Consider the following 17,950-nt stretch of genomic DNA (forward strand, 5'->3'; position numbering starts at 1 on the left):
TGGTGGGAAAGTGCACCGGAAGCTCACAACAACATATCAAATTTCTCATTTTTCGGCACAGGGGTGGTGGCAGGAATCGCTATCCTCCCGTTTCCCATGGCAAATATCTTGACCCCAGGTAGTTAAATTGAAAGCTAATATCCATATCTTTAACTCATATGAAGACCTTGGTAGGAAAGTGCACCTGAAGACTTCACTGGCCACCCAAAGTCTAAGTTACCTATCAATAATGGGTATGGGCACACTTTTCAGTCTTTGTGTACAGTTCCCTACGGCAAAGTTTTTACCCAAACCTAGTGGAATTGAAAGCTTGTCCCGGGCCCTTTTATTCTTGACAATGCCCGGTTGGGAAAGTGCACCGGAGGCTCACACAACATACCAAATTTCTCATTTTTTAGCACAGGGGTGGTGGCAGGAATCGCTATCTTCCCATTTCTCTACGGCAAAATTCTTGACTCCAGGTGGTTAGATTGAAAGCTAATATCCATATCTTCAACTCATATGAATACCTAGGTGGGAAAGTGCACCTGAAGACTTCACTGGCCACTCCAAAGTCTAAGTTACCTATCAATAATGGGTATGGGCACATTTTTCAGTCTTTATGTACAGTTCCCTACGGCAAAGTTTTTACCCACACCTAGTGGAATTGAAAGCTTGTCCCAGGCCCTTTTATTCATGAAAATGCCCGGGTGGGAAAGTGCACCGGAAGCTCACAACAAAATAACCAAATTTTGAATTTTTGTCCATTACGGGTGGTGGCAGCTGTCGCTTAACTCCCACTTCCCTACGGTGAAGTTCTTCACAACAGGTGGTAAGATTGAAAGCTATAACCCATATCTTCAACTGGTATGAATACCAGGGTGGGAAAGTGCACCTGAAGACTTCACTGGCCATACAAAGTCAAAGGTACCTATCAGTAATGGGTAGGGGCTCATTTTTCAGTCTTTCTATACAGTTCCCTACGGCAAAGTTTTTACCCACATCTAGTGGGATTGAAAGCTTGTCCCGGGCCCTTTTATTCATGAAAATGCCCGGATGGCAAAGTGCACCGGAAGCTGGCAACCACATAACCAATTTCGAATTTTTTCCATTACGGGTGGTTGCAGCTGTCGCTTTACTCCCACTTCCCTACGGCAAAGTTCTTGACTCAAGGTGGTTAGATTGAAAGCTAATATCCATATCTTCAATTCCTATGAATACCTGGGTGGTAAAGTGCACCTGAAGACTTCACAGGCCACCAAAAGTCTAAGTTACCTATCAATAATGGGTATGGCCACATTTTTCAGTCTTTGAGTACAGTTCCCTACGGCAAAGTTTTTACCCACACCTAGTTGAATTGAAAACTTGTCCCAGGCCCTTTTATACATCAAAATGCCCGGGTGGGAAAGTCCACTGGAAGCTCACAACAACATATCAAATTTCTCATTTTTCGGCACAGGGGTGGTGGCAGGAATCGCTATCCTCCCGTTTCCCATGGCAAATATCTTGACTCCAGGTGGTTAGATTGAAAGCTAATATCCATATCTTCAACTCATATGAATACCTGGGTGGGAAAGTGCACCTGAAGACTTCACTGGCCACCCAAAGTCTAAGTTAGCTATCAATAATGGGTATGGGCACATTTTTCAGTCTTTGTGTACAGTTCCCTACGGCAAAGTTTTTACCCACACCTAGTGGAATTGAAAGCTTGTCCCAGGCCCTTTTTTAATGAAAATGCCCGGGTGGGAAAGTGCCCCGGTCCTTTTATCCAATAGGGTAAAACTAATAATTATTGCCCTAATTTCAAATAATGAGACGGTAATTGTTCGTCAATTATACTTTACCCTTACTTCTCCTAAAAAAATTCAACATACCTTTATGTGCGCACTGGTTCCCGGAAATTTGGAAGTACAAAAACAGGTACTGAGCAAATCTCAGCAACAGGGCAAATATGCCCTGCTTTATAATTTCTTTTTTTTTTATTTATTCAAAAGAGACTTTCAACAATGGTCCTTTAGTGATTACAAGTTATTAAGGTTTCATTTGATACCAAAATAAACCAAATATATTACTTATTGACAAAGTTTTAGCTATATGCGTAGGAACTATTTTATTTGAAATATGTACTACTTTCTTGTATGTTGTTTTTGACAGGGCCGATACAGTTATTCTTTACCTAAAGGGTTTTAAGGAAATACACGATATTTGAGGATGCCGAGAGTAGAGAAAGCTGTTATATGATTTTATCTACCGCATATAGCGTCTTTCTTGTTCAGTTTAACTTTTTATTTATCTCACCGTAAATTGACATCTATACTAATGTACTAAGATTATTTTTATATGTTCTACAATTCGCATTACACATCTGAATCTTGAGGCTTGATTTAACCGTTATGTACTAAGATGGCCTTTTATTAATTCATCTATACTATATGTAGTTAGTGTTACACGTTAAAAATCTTAGCTTAAAGTATCGCAAACAAACATAATAGATACTTTTTTTTTTTTTTAACTTTTTTTTTTTTTTGCTTGGTTTTTTTTTTTTTTTTAACTTTTCGGCAAGGAACGAAGATCTCGATTTCATATAAGTGTATAATGCCTTGTAATATAAAATCTTCAAATACTGAACTACTGATTTTAAGCATAAGCCTTGAGCAACCACGTTACTTACGTGAATTGTTAGAAAGATTGAATTCCAAAGTAAAATTTATACAAAATTAATTACTTTATCCTTTCTAAAAAGTATATGTATTTATTCTTCCGTCCCCTATGTATTGCAAATGTAGACATATGTGGTCCATTAAACATTTAAAAGCGATATATTACGTATTTCTTATCAGAAGAACGTTGTAGCATAATGTCATTTTGTGATTTTCAGACATATCTCTGAATGGTTCTCTAACGTGTTGATTCTCATTGTTAACTTAAGTGGTCAATAGATATGGTCGCTAGCTTGATTGGTCGCTGGAATTTGTCGCTAGCTTGAGTCTGGTAAGAACTATGCATATCAATATAGAATGTCATTAAAAAGTAGCGTCATAAATATAAAATCTCGCTAAATTATGGCCAATATTTTTGGCATATCCACGTATACCCACTATTGGGAAGTTACAGCACCCCCCCCCCCCCCCCCCCCCCCCCCCCCCCTTCCCCATTTTCATGGATATAAGTCTACGCGAAACTATACAAGACTTTAGATACACGTCTATTTTTCTGTAACATTTTACAAAAAATGTAGCCGAGAAAATAATTATAATTAGATTAAGTATACGGAGAAACACAATAAACTAAGGACTAGAAGTAATATATCAGTCATTTTTAAGATTAAAGTTGATAATTCCAAGATTAAAGTTGAAATTTCCAAGTTTAATGTTGATAATTCCAAGATTTAAGTTGGAAATTCCAAGATTATAGTTTATAATTCCAAGATTTAAGTTTGAAATTCCAAGATTAAAGTTGATAATTCCAAGATTAATGCTGATAATTCCAAGATAAAAGATGATAATTCCAAGATTAAAGTTGATAATCCCAAGATAAAAGATTAAAATTGATAATTCCAAGATTAATGTCGACAATTTGAAAAAAAAAAAATAAAAAGGATGGCCCTAATACGCTTCCGTAAAAACCATTATTATACTTAACAATGTAAGTTGAACTATCAATGAAGATAATACAATTACAATAAATGTAGCCATAAATATTGATTTTCTATTGTACAAAAGGAGATAATTCAGTAAAAAATGCATTTTTTAAAATCTTTAAAAAGTATCTATTTTTTCTTCAAATTAAGCATTCTGCTCTTGATACGTTATAAGTGTTTCGATATTTCTATTTTTTTTCATAAAGTAAAATATAAAACAAAGAATACCAAGGTATAATAAGTGAATGTTTAGACCAAAAAACTGATTGTGATTTTTTTCCTATGATTCTGTTGAAAAATGTCAAAATTTGCAATTTCTGAAAAAATTAAAAAATCAATCTGTATATTTATGTTGTTTTAAAGTGGTTTAAAAAAAAAAAAAGAGCAATAATCTAACAAGGTGTAGATAGCAAACAAATTACAGTCACCATAACATTGGTTTTTATATAACCAAGGGGATGCTACAAAGAAATCTAATTATAAAACAGGCTTCTTAAATAATTTGTGCTGTCATATCTTTATTAGAGTTAACTCGTCAAAATCAAACTCATCTCATGTATTTAACTGTCTCTTTCTACGAAATGATTGTAAATCTATTTTTTTCTTGCTTTTTAAAATTTCTATCTATAGATTGTAGTTTTTAAGATACTTGGCAAAAATGCAAAAAAATGTAAAAAATCTTCATTAATTAAATATGTATTTTCATTTTACGTATTTTACTGATAAATGGATATAGATCTTTTTTCAGTTAACAAGTAGTTACAGTCTGGGGTTAAAATTTGTTACACATCATTTACTTTGGCAAACCTTCATACAATTTTATAAAACTTTGGCAGAAGCCTTTTTATGATTAAGAGATAATGTCTGAAGCAAACTTTTGAAAATATATTTTTTTCAATTCAGTATTTTTCTGAAAGATGGACTTAGTTTTTTACAGTTTACATTTACAGACAAACTGGGATTGAATTTTTTGACATGATAATATGGTAAACCTTCATGGATTGTTATTAAACTTGGACAGACGCTAATCTTCAAAATCATTTATTTCATGTTATTGCAAGTCTTCGGTTTTTAGGCATGATCAGGTTGGCGCGTGTTCTTATTGTTCGCTGGCTTATTGTTCGCTAGCTTGATGTATCTTATTGTTCGCTGGCTTATTGTTCGATAGCTTGATTCTGGGTGATAAATTCACAAATATTTCTGATATATAAACACATATAATAGACAGAAGAAGAAGCAAAAATTTCTCGTTATTATTGTCCTCAACTGATCTTGAGTTCAATATATTCAATATTTGACAGTAGTACTTCAATGAAGTCTGAATCATGTCCTTCATCTGCTTCATCAATTGTTTCCACTTTATAAGAATTGTCAACCAATTCGTTTGTTTTCTTTAAAGTAAAGTTTCCAAATAAGCTTCTGATCTAATTTGATGATAACCATTCTTTAAGTGGAAACATTTTATATGGAGTTGTTTTTAGGGCGATCGCAAATGCCTTCATAACGAGGTCTTTTTCAAGTTGGTTTTCTCCTTGCTCAAAAAAGCATACAATATAAAAATAAAAAGATGTGGTATTATAATAACGTCTCTTACAATTTTGGGGAAATTTTACAACTTTCTTGGACCTTTTCAAAACCTAGCCTTTATTTATCAAAATCTTCATGGTTTTCTTAGTTTACTTGGGGAATCTAACAAGCTGACGTTTACATGTACAATGTATAAATGTATGTCGAAACTTTCTGATCGAAACTTTTGAAATATAGTTCTGTAAATTTAAAAATTATTGCAATATGAATAACACAACAGATTTTCAATGTTACCCGTCTACTAAATTTTTGTACAAGGCTCATTTTCAAACTTGACCTGTTGTCTGTAGAAAGCTACTGCATAAATTTTATCCAAATTAGATAACGATTAATTATGCTAGAAAGTTTACAATCCGGACTAAAAACTATATTGATCGCAAAACACAAATGCATTTATTTATTTTTGACAGAAGAAAGTAAATGTCAGAGACAGCTAAAATACCCGTAATCGATTTCAAGACATATGGTATAGATGTGGAAAATGATGAATCTGTATCTGACGAACATCTAAGGCAATTGGGAAATGAAATGTGCCAGGCTCTGGAGGAAATAGGGTTCTGTTACCTAAAGAATCATGGACTTCCCGATGAACAGGTACAGATCATTACTTACAATCAAAAGACTTCGGATTTTTTCCCCGTTTCCATTCTCTATTCCATTTGAAACGATTACGTAAAATAAATAGCAAGAAAAGTATGGCTTATTTTTCAACCATATAATACAGCAATTGCTTGCTTGGAGTGAAATCATTGTACCTCAAAAAATGACTGACAAATTTTAGTCTTTCTCCTTTTAGAGTTTATGAGATTCCATCAGCTTCTATTTGCTACTTCTTCTTAATTAATTTGCGAGATTTACACTTATGTAAACTACAGTTGTCGCCTTGATCAATTTACCAGATTTCAACCCATGTAAACTACTGTCGACTTAATACACCACAAACTCCTTCATGTAATTTTGTTTATATCAAATGTATGAATCGGTTCGAAAATACAAACGATACTTGCTGCAGTAAATAATTCTAATTGACATTTATTTTGTTTGATTGTCTGATGGAATTGACCACAACTGACATTATACTCCTCAATTTGCATCTCTTATTTGTACTGGAAGAAAAAACTGTAGGCTATCATTCGTAATTAATAGATTGACAAACTATTACATATTATATAAGAAGAACACCATGTCATTTTCTGGTATCATATGATTGAAATTTGTTTCCATATATTTAATTTCCTTACGCTTTAAATAAAAACAGAATTGTTCCTGTTTTTGGGTTTTTTTTTCATTATTTCAATTTGTAAAAAAAGAAAAAGAATGTATTTCTATTCAAACATGCATTTAAATATGGCCGTAACATTTATAATGATTTCAATTTCTAGGTTATGTAACCATAGTATATGATTCAGGTTTGATCATGTTTTCAGTTAAGGTTAGCACTAGAGAGCTCCAAAGAATTCTTTACCCAATCTGTTGATGACAAAATGAAATGTATCAAACCAGATGATAGTTACTTTGGCTGGATAGGATTGGAAAAAGAAAGGTATGCAAGGAATGAACAGTTCAGTGGTGTGTATTGAACATTAAGTAAATGATATTGCTTGAAAAAAGATTTAGACGATAGCAAAAGGCAAACACCATAGGTCGGATCAAAACAGACAACACCGTCACAATGTCCAAAATGAAATACGACGAAACGACAAACAACAATCACAGAAATATCAATAACAAAATTTAGGATTGAGTAAGACAAACCCAATCAAAATCCCAGGGATTAAATCATAGGCTCAGTTTATGTTTCGCTAGTAATACCAGTTGTGTAAGTCAGCGATAGGATGCATTGCAGTGAACTCACAATCGAGAAAAAAAAACCATACAAAACACTCGCTAAAATTCCATTTCATAAATTCTTTTCTTAGTAAGAAAGTAAATCGCCAGAAAACAGTTGTCAGAGGGTAATTCTCATTTCTAAGAAGTCTAGATAATTATAAACCCTTTGTATATATGACACAAAAGTTCAAAAAGAGGCATATTTAAAAAAAAAATGAGAATATACACAGTCAGGAGATCAACAAATAGAGATCCTGCAAGCATGTCATTTAGAGAAATTTCAATAAATCAACACAATTAATATGATTCGCGAATATCAACAAAATCGTAATTTTTTAGAACCTCGCCAAAGCTGCAAATAAAACACAAATTTTATATTTCCATAAACATTTCAGTTAAAGACTTGTCAAATCAACTATACAAAATTCTACACACTTTATCAAAGACTGCAGTTTATTCCCGAATGTAACTTGGCATGAACAACATAACGGTTGTCTCTAGCGGGCAGGGTCTGCTTTCTGAATCGCCTAAAAGCCTTGGTATTAGGTGGAATCGTGTTACGCAATCGTATGGTTGTTGTATAGTATTACGTAGAAAGTTGGCTGGTTTTCATCTTTATTCCCATTGATCAAGATTTGTCTGTGCTTCTTCGACTTATGATTTTGAATGTTATTTGGAATTAATTTTCTGTTTTGCAAATTATAACAGATATATTGAAAGCTCATATCTAGAAATATTGTTTGTTCTTATTAACTGCTATGCACAGTCACACATTCACACAAACACTTTCTGACACCAACACGCACGTAAACATGTCTATTATAAAACAACCACCTACATCATATGATCTACATTTAAAAGTATAAAAAGATTTTTTTTTTTAGTCGAGAGATCTGATCAGCACAATATATTATATATGACCTAAGGTTACTTTTTTATTCAATAATGTGCTAATTATGGTATTATTTGATCCAGATTGAACCCGAACAGACCAGCTGGTGATTACAAAGAGGCATATGGTTTGATTCCTGACTGTGGGGTAAGGACATTCTCCAACATAAATGTTTATAATATGTTTCTTTGTCCAAATGGATTGAATGTCTGTTTATTGTTAAATGTCCTGTAGGAATTGTATGCTCCATCAAGCAGTGATCATTGCTTATGAAGGATTCATTGTTACTAAATGTTTAGCTAAATTTAGACATAGCACTAATGTTTATTTCTAAGATATTATTTTATTTTAGATATGGCCGCCAAATATTCCTGACTTTCAGAAAGTACATTCTGACCTGTTCTTGAGTTGTGTAAAGTTGGCTTTACGTGTATTTGACGTTATATCTGTTGGTTTGAAGTTAGAGGTGTGTATACTTGTAAACATGACCAACAGTTAATGCGTCTTTATTCCTGATCAACAGATGATAAAAACAAAATGTTCACACATTTTTACATGTACAATGTATGCATGTCCTGACTACATTTTGCATCTATTTGTTACCATCGTCGAATATAAATTCTAGGGCACGAATACAATCTTAATTTGATGTAGAAATATTATAGCAGTTGAAACTTGCGGTAAGGAGAAGAAACAGACAAAGTCAATTTACCTCTCGCTGTCATTGAAAGTTACACAGAGTACCCCGTAAACTGCAAAGTTTGTTTACTAATATAACTGTTTTATAATGGTTTATAAATGATGGGCATATATTAACAAAGCGGCAAAAAATAGCAGGTATAAATTCAGATCTAACAAATTATTATATTAAAATTCAGTTTATCTTAGTGAAGCAAGTGAATACAGTTTATTTGTGAAACGTAACAAATTAAAAAACAGGATGTAGGCGTTTTGAATATATTATATATATGTACATGTAGTTTTGAAACTACAAAATGTTAGGGTTGCATGGAATGAAATAAAGACAAACGGGCACAGTTATGTATTCCATAGCACCTAACGTCCCCTATATGCGTTTCATCAGAAGGACCGGTTGATGAACGAGTTAGAACGGCTATTAGGTCTGATCTAGCATCCAGTGACACAGGACAAAAAGGGACAACCAACAATATTCTGATGACATGTCACATTTTATACAACTGTATTCTGTTGTCCAAATGACCAAACACCAAACCTCAAATTGTTTGTTGCAAAAGAGCAAATGTACAGTACGATAAAGAACAAATGTCCATTTTTAGAAAGCGCAAAAGTCGTAATAATTGAAGCGCAAATATCTATTTCAAAAAGCGTAAATGTCCTATCAAAAAGCGCAAATATCCTATCAAAAGCGCAAATGTTATGCAGCGATGTCGATCCCGTGCACAAAAAAAAGGCCAATATGTTGAATTTTGAATGTAGTCACACTGCATGTAACAATTGGTAAGCCATTACTGATGTTTACAATTTGGTCGATAAAACAGGATGTTTAAGTCTTAATTACACCTTACATAAGAATGCCGGATTTTGATTGGTTGGTAGCCAGTGTATTTTACGCATATTCTAACCTTTTTTTCCTCATTTCAAACGAATTTGGCTGTTTTCACCACTGCCGGTGAATATGCCCCAAATTCCATTCTATGCCGTGGTATTTATCATTTTGGATATTACTTTTTTACCATCTCGAGCCTCTTCCCGCGAAAATTATTTGGATATGACGTTACACAAAGACAGAGCTAACGCGTATAAGTACATGTATAATTCTCAACTTATCCTCATTATTATGCATAAACATGTTACTTTATGGATTAGAGCTTACTAGTAAACAAGATTTCCCTTTACCTGTACAGAGAGTTTCAATCAAAATCTGTTCGGTGTAATTAAACAGATATATCATGTTATGGAGGGGTATTTGCGAAAAATACCAGTCTTGGGACCAAATTTCCCTCGCGGCTCTGGAAATTTTGCAGACCCTTGACTGGTATTTTTCGCACATACCCCTCCATAACATGATATATCGGTTCAAAATAACACTGTAGCAATATATTTCTTACATGTTTAAGGACAAACATTTCCTGAGAAAGTATCATAGTTTTATAGGGAACAAAGGAAACATATCTAATATCAGAAGTATATTTTATCCTGCAGTGGCCTCTACAAAAGGTAAATGTAAATTTTAGGTTATATCGGTTCCAAGCAAGGTTTATCAACTGATATTTTTGAAATCGTTCAAACATTAAGTGGGAAAGGGACTCGCAATTTAAAGTGAAATACCAACATGTAATATCAGACAGTTTCTATTATATCGTGGTTCCAAAGAAAAAAGTCGAAGATATATGTTTACCACCACGCCTTTTAGAATATACTATTCGTAGGATATTTTTTTATCCATTAAATCTGCAGTAGCATTTACACATGCAAAAAAAAAAATTAACGTTAAATCTTAATCTGAACGACTGGGGTCAAGAATCATCGTAATTATATATCATTTTATAATAACAAAATTATATTAAAATATTGCGAATTGATATCACATTCTTTATAGAAAATGTTGAGATAAAAAACATAAAAGAATGTTTACGATGTACAACTGTACATATTCAACTTTCGAACTTTCACGATGAAACAATATATATTGTGAAACTTTCTGACACAGTTATAATGTAAGTTAATATTTATCTGCAGAAATCATAGAAGGCCAAGTTAGATGTGGTGAACATTCCGATTATGGTACCCTCACATTGCTTTTCCAAGACAACATTGGAGGGTTAGAGGTAAACATTTTAGGTGACTTGTATATTTGATCATAGACTTTTTACGCAACAAAAGTGAAAGAACGTTTCCAGTAAGTAATCATGTTGATGTGATTTGAGTTCAACAAATAGTTCAAAATAAAATAGGCATCTCAATGAGGAAATCAAGCGTATGCATTTATAAATCAGGTTGAGAAAAAGCAAAACAGACATGTTTTTTTTTAATATGACATCAATTGCTTTAACTTTCCAAAACACACGTAAAGAGAAAACGTTGATCGTTTTGAACGATTTATTAAGAGACACAATTCCATAGTCATTTAGTTGTCTCGCATTCTGGTAATTTATGTAAGTTGATTTCTTAAAAATTCGAGCTTATCTTTATTTCTTATTTTCTTATCTATCGTATTTCCACCCTTTTTGTATCGTATTTCTTTATCCTGTTTTCAATCTCTCCATACAAGGTTACCGATTTACCTTAGAGTGCCTTTGAATTTCCTGCAAATTGATAAAATTTATCCTGAGAAATACATTGAATCTTTAATGTAGAGGGGTTTGTTTTTTTATTGTTTTTCCTTTCGCATTTCTAACTGCTTTCACCACGGTATTCTGCAGTTGACAACAATTTAAGTACAGAGAATCTTGTCATAATGTTTTTAAAACCGAAAGTAACTTTAGACGGTTTCTTAATCAATGTCTGGTGATACCATTATTGCCATGTCATGGAAAAATATCTGGAACATTTTTTGCAAAAAAGTAGGAACACGGTCAGAACCAAATGATGTGTCTCACTGATATAACGCCAATATTTGATGATCACGCGGAATTTATTTCCTTCTTACTACGTCAGATATTTGTGATATTTGCTAATTTAATTATAGCATATATGTCTTTGGTATTTTGTATGATAGGTCCGTTTTACCAAGTCAGTAATATGGCAGTTGTTATCAAATAGATCGTTTCTATGTGTGTTGGCGTTTTGTGTTTGTTGCACTTCGGTGTTCCTGTTGTTCTTTTTTTTCCTCTTATAGTTGATGTGTTTCCCTCGATTTTGGTTTGTTACCCAGATTTGGTTTCTCTAAATCGATTTATGACTTTTGAACACCGGTATACTACTGTTGCCTTTATTGGTCATATAGCTTTACTTATACATCCTTGGCTTTCAAGGTGTATGCTTTGAGCGTTCCTGATGAAGATAAATCCAGTAAAGTGCTTCGGACGCATACAATTTAAAAAGTGTATTTTAATTTATGATACATGTATGTAGAACTGGATCGATAATACTGATGCAGGACTATAAATAACGGACAGTATCATCAGTTCAGTAGTCAGAGCTTTAAATTTGTACTGACATGACTTATAACAAAATTTTCTTAAAATGTCCGTTAATAAACTTAGATATTATGCAGAAACTAAGGCTCTAACTCTTTCTTTGACTAACATCTAGAAATTGACAATGAGGGTCGGTAGAAAACAAAAAAAAACTTATCGACAAAAGATATGATTTCAGCTTCCCAATTGTGATCTTTCCATTTCTATGCAGTACAATTTCAGCATAGCCTGCATACGGAGTATACAGAGTATATCTCCCAGTTGATACGATATTCCAGGGCTTGTATTTTCTATCATGATTTCCTTGACAAAGGGTTGATGCTCACAAGGAAGTCGTGAACTATTAAACCAAGAGTCCCAAATGGTGAAGTTGAAATCATCCTAAATATTACGGACGCCTTTACGAGTTGGTTGACCGTTATGGAATATCTGTTTCACAGATGATGACGGATATGTTCCAATTGTCGTAACTACAATCCCGTCCACTTTTCCCCGAATGTGACCTACCGAATTAGACTTATCAATGGGTTTATACTTACGTGAGCAACACGACGGGTGCCACATGTGGAGCAGGATCTGCTTACCCTTCCGGAATACATGAGATAACCCCCAGATTTTGAAGGGGTTTTTGTTGCTCAGTCTTTATTTTTATGTTGTGTTTTGTGTACTGTTGTTTGTCTGTTTTCTTTTTTAGTCATGGCGTTGTCAGTTTGTTTTCGACTTATGAGTTTGAATGTCTCTTTGGTATCTGTCGCTTCTTTTTTTCATGCAAAGTTAACCTAAATGTGGATTTGGCTATGAGTTTTAGTTCTTTTTCGGTCATATACATGTAGCTCTCTTCAAATGGTTAGGTACTAAAACATCCTTGGTTTCCAATTTTTTGGCTTTCAGCGTTCCTCATGAAGGTTAATCAAGAAAAGCGGACGCATTTATATAAAGTGGTTTTTTTTTCTTTTTTGGTAATGTTTCATGTTGGTTTGCTGCCTTATTAAATGTATACTCCATATCTTCTTTTATTCATTAATTAATATATATAACACCATTTTAGGTAAAATCACGTGATGGAGAATATATTCAAGCTCCTCCTATTCCAGGAACTATTGTTGTAAACATTGGGGATTTAATGCAAAGATGGACAGCAGACAAACTTATTGCAAATGTAAGTTGTTCCTCACAAAGTCTATTTTATTATCATTGATCACAAATGAAATTAAATTATAAAAGTCATCTTTGTCCAGACTATTATGATATTTGTATAGTTTTGTAACATTATCAAGTTTCAAAAGATATGTAAGGAGGTACAATGCAGTGTGAGGTAAAGGAGTCTAATTCTTAAAAAATAACTGGTAGAATTATGTCGACAATTTTCATAAAAGTAATAAATTCTTAGTTTCGAATAAACAAAGATTATTGTAGTTCTTTCTCTTATGAATGCCTAAATTGCATTTATAACACAGACTATTACAATCACATTATTGAGTTTTTTTTTAGTCCGCTTGAAGTTCAACTTTTAAAATGGTACAAATTCAATTCATACAACCAAGCATTTACCTTGTCATACAATACTTTAGTTATAGATTACAAACATTCAGTGCAGATCAGCTTGAAATATATCATGCCATGTTGAATCATCGTTAACTATATTTATATATACATGTACATGTATATATAAATTGAATATATTCACAGGTTTTTTCCTTCTGATGTCATTAGCAATATACTATAATTTGTTATGAAAGGCACTTTTGGAATTATAGTTATAATGATATTTATAATAATTATCAGAATCAAAATAAGAATCATGAAATTAAAAATAATAATTATAACTAGAATTGCAATTGCAAGCAATAGAGGGTGTCACCCGGTTCCGAAAATTACCACTAAACGGCAGTTATTTCAAAATTCTAAAGTCAAACACCTCAACTGCATATGCCAGTTAACATTTCTGTAAAGTTTCACAAAGTTTTGAGCATTTTGAAAATTTTCACATTTTTTGCTCTTTTCATGGCGACCGTTGCCATTTTTGAAAATTTTGAAAACTATTCCGATTTAAAGATATCATATCTATAAAACTTTGATACATTTGATCTTTAGTTTGAGAATGCTACTTACTAGTATGTGTTTTCCAATAGGGTTTCTATGTTAAACATATTCGAAATAAAGCTGCTGCATAGCAGTTCCAAAGCCTCTCAAAATTATACAAAACCTGTATTAAGTGGACACTTACATTGCATAAAAATTTCAAGTTTTTTACTTAAGGTAGATGGGGTGTCTAAATTATAATCCATAGAATTTTTTAATAATTTGCCAAAATGTAGTTTATATCAAGCTTTTTAAAAAAAAAGAATAAAAAGAATGGGTCACGGGGCTTATTTTCACGCTACAGGTTGTTCAAAATTAACTGATTTTGTATAGATTATGCATGGAAAACCCAATTTTCTGCCATAAAACGAAAACTACACCATAGAATTTTGAGATAAAATATGAGAAGATAGCTTTAATAGTATGCTTTCAGATAAGAAAAAGAAAAAATGGGGTCACCGGACCCGTTTTCTTGCTACATAATAAAATAGGTAAATTCCTAACACATTCTATTGTAAAAGTACCTTTATCTGAATTATCTGCCCTTACATTTGAGTTGCCTCCCCTTATGTGGCAAAGTTGGAAAAAATTGAATCAAACAAAAGTTTTCTGTTTTTTGTAAAATACAACCATAAATATGATAAAACATGTATATATTGGAATGAAAATTCTTACACATGAATTACCTACTACTCTCAAAATTTGCACATTCTATTAAAGATCTAGACCGATTCTTTTCAGGTATTACAAAATCCAAGATGGAGGAAGACACCCTATCTACCTTACGTCGTACTAGTGAGAAATTAGTCTTCAAAAACCACTTTTTTTTTACATTATTGTTGTTTCCATGGTTATCATGGTAATACAGCCCTTTTTAAATTCCAAAGTCTAAATACACATCCATATATGGTGGTTCTTTGTTATGGTATATTTTCGTGAATATTTGTCCAATAGTATCTGACAAATCACACGGACTAAAAAGTGGAAGAAAAATATTAGTACAAGAGAGGCGAAAGATACCAAATGGACATTCAAACTCATTAAGTCGAAAAAAAAAAAAGAAACAGAGGAACAAAATGTCACCCGACATTCGTTCGGGTTGGCATAATAGGGATCATATGATTAAAAAAATCTACAGTAAATTTGGATATGGCAAATCATAGCCAGTCCTTTTTTTATTTAAGATACAAATAGAGTAATCATAAACAAATAAACAAATAAAAACATTGATCAACATGATCCCGAAAAAAATGAGAGGGCATGTTGACTGCTCAAATGCCTTTAAGTTAGATCAATAAGCAGTTCGTTCGCCATTAGAGGCATTTGTTTAAAATTGTCAAAGAAGAAAATGTCTTTTAATTGCCTTTTGGTTAATGTCTTATGGACGTATATCTTTTGACGCACATAACAGACATGATTATAGCATTTGTTTCTTCAATTGCCAAAGCACATGTTCTTTTTTTACAGAAGCACAGAGTTCTTATTCCGACTGAAGAGATGAAGAAAAGGGTTGACCGACAGTCCTTAGCTTTCTTTGTAAATCCTGATGAAGATGCCACCATTTGTTGTCTTGACAACTCAAATAAATACGAACCAATTACGAGTAGAGATTATTTGAATATAAGATTCTATGAAAAATTTTGAAGGCTTACAAAATCAAAGTTGATACGGTTATTTGTATTAACTATGATACTATTATTTTACTAGTGTTGTAAAATAAAAATTAAAAAAAATATAGGCATATGTAACATCTATGGGTGCAGATATTGTCTTGATCTTTTGTGTCATTGTTACATTAAATTTTCATTTTACAAATTATGTGATACATCAATCAAGGTTGCAACATTGTACATGCGCAGATTTGGCTGGTATGTTCATACCAAATTAACATAATTAAATATTATTGTCAGATCGATCACTTATGATTTGTGTATTTCGCTTCCCGTGCTATTTGTATCAATGGCTGTTCAAAAACACGAGCTAATCTCGCTTAAACTGGGCTTTAATTTTGTAGAATACGAATTTCTAATGTAACAAAATATATTATCCTTTTAAAATGCCAAAGTCTAAATACACATCCACATATGGTGGTTCTTTGTTATGGTATATTTTCATGAATATTTGTCCTATAGTACCTGAGAAATTGCACGGACAAAACAAGTGGTAGAAAAATATTAGTACAAAAAAAAAAGAAACTGAGGAACAATATGTCACCCGACATTCGTTCGCTTACGAAAAATGCAAGGACTACCCTCTCTTCGTTTTGACGCAAGCTTGTTGACAATGGCACAACCACGTCTATTGTTGTATTACGCCAGTTGAGTGAAAAATAAATTGTACCCTCATTTCCAAGTCAAATATAAACCAATGTCACGTGGTGAAATAAATCCTGTATTTCACTGTAAAATACAAGACACAGTGAAATACAAGATTTATTTCTCTTTGTGACATCGTTTTCTATTTGACTTGGAAATGAGGGTACAATGTAGGTTCAACCTAGTAGCCAATGCTTCATCATTGACATGCTACATAAATTACATTTTGACAGATCAAGGCGAAAACTTAAACTGAATAATATTAGATGAACCTGAAATAAAATGGGATGCGCAATAATATCAGCTTCTAGTGAGCTTACTCTTCACAAATCATGAAATACATACCCTTATATTTCTATAACCTAGGAGTTTGGCACTTTCCTACAGCCAACATGACAATCATGAACACACTAGTACGATCGTACTTTATGAAGAACAACCACGTCTATTGTTGTATTACGTCAGTTGAGTGAAAATTAAATTGTACCCTCATTTCCAAGTCAAATATAAACCAATGTCACGTGGTGAAATAAATCCTGTATTTCACTGTAAAATACAAGACACAGTGAAATACAAGATTTATTTCGGCGGCCGCCGCATGCAAACGTGGTGTAGATAGTAACCTTTTCAGGTGTAAAAATTAGGTTCAATGTCCTTATCATTGAGGAGAAGACTGCTGTGAGATATTTGATTCGGTTAATTTAATTTTTATGCTAAAAAAAACCATTTTGAAATCATTTAGCAAATCGATCTCAGAATATTTTAGTTATTCTGTTCGATATAAAAATAAAGGATGTTTTAGTAGTAGGATTGCCAACGAGGCAACTACATGTATTCACTAGAATCCAAATGAAATGGTTGTCATCGTACGATTTTCAACAATGAGCCAATCCCATATCGTATAGTCAGCTAAAAGGCCATTAAACAATCCAAACGAAAAACCCAACGTCTTGGTTTATGATAAAAAAAAAAAACCAAACAAACGAAAAGCTAATATGGCAGACAGCAACCAACAACCACTGCATTACATGCTATCTAATATAGAAATAAGATGTTGTATGACTGCCAATGAGACAACTCTCCATCAGAGACCAAATGACGTGCACGTTAGCAATTAAATTTCACCGTACGACCTTCAACAATGAGTAAAACCAATACTGCATAGCAAGCTATAAAAGGCTCCGAAATGAAAAGATGTAAATCAATTCAAACGAGAAAACTAATGGCTTGATTTATGTCCAAAACAATAAACGAAAAGCAAATATGACGTACAGTTACAAACGACAACCACTGAATAACAGGCTTTTGACTTTAGACAGGCACATACAGAATCTGGCGGGGTTTAATATATTTGCGGGCGCTCAACCCTACCTCTAACCTGGGAAATATTTGTAACGGCACAACATAAGAACAAACTACAAACATCAGTTCAAACACTACAAAAATCAGTTCAAACGTTTTCTTTTGAATTAAGAGGGATTGCCCTTTTGTAAACAGCGTTTTG

At 33.0% G+C, this 17,950-nt stretch overlaps 1 protein-coding gene across 3 annotated transcripts in view; it reads right to left on the reverse strand.

The window, feature by feature from the left end:
- Window positions 1–17,950, reverse strand: part of LOC127724143 (uncharacterized) — a 311,392-nt gene that overhangs the window by 28,741 nt on the left and 264,701 nt on the right. The gene's annotated exons all lie outside the window — the stretch shown is intronic.

The sequence above is a fragment of the Mytilus californianus genome, unplaced genomic scaffold (genome assembly GCF_021869535.1).
Source record: "Mytilus californianus isolate M0D057914Y unplaced genomic scaffold, xbMytCali1.0.p SCAF_14, whole genome shotgun sequence".
Classification (NCBI taxonomy): Eukaryota; Metazoa; Mollusca; class Bivalvia; order Mytilida; family Mytilidae; genus Mytilus; species Mytilus californianus.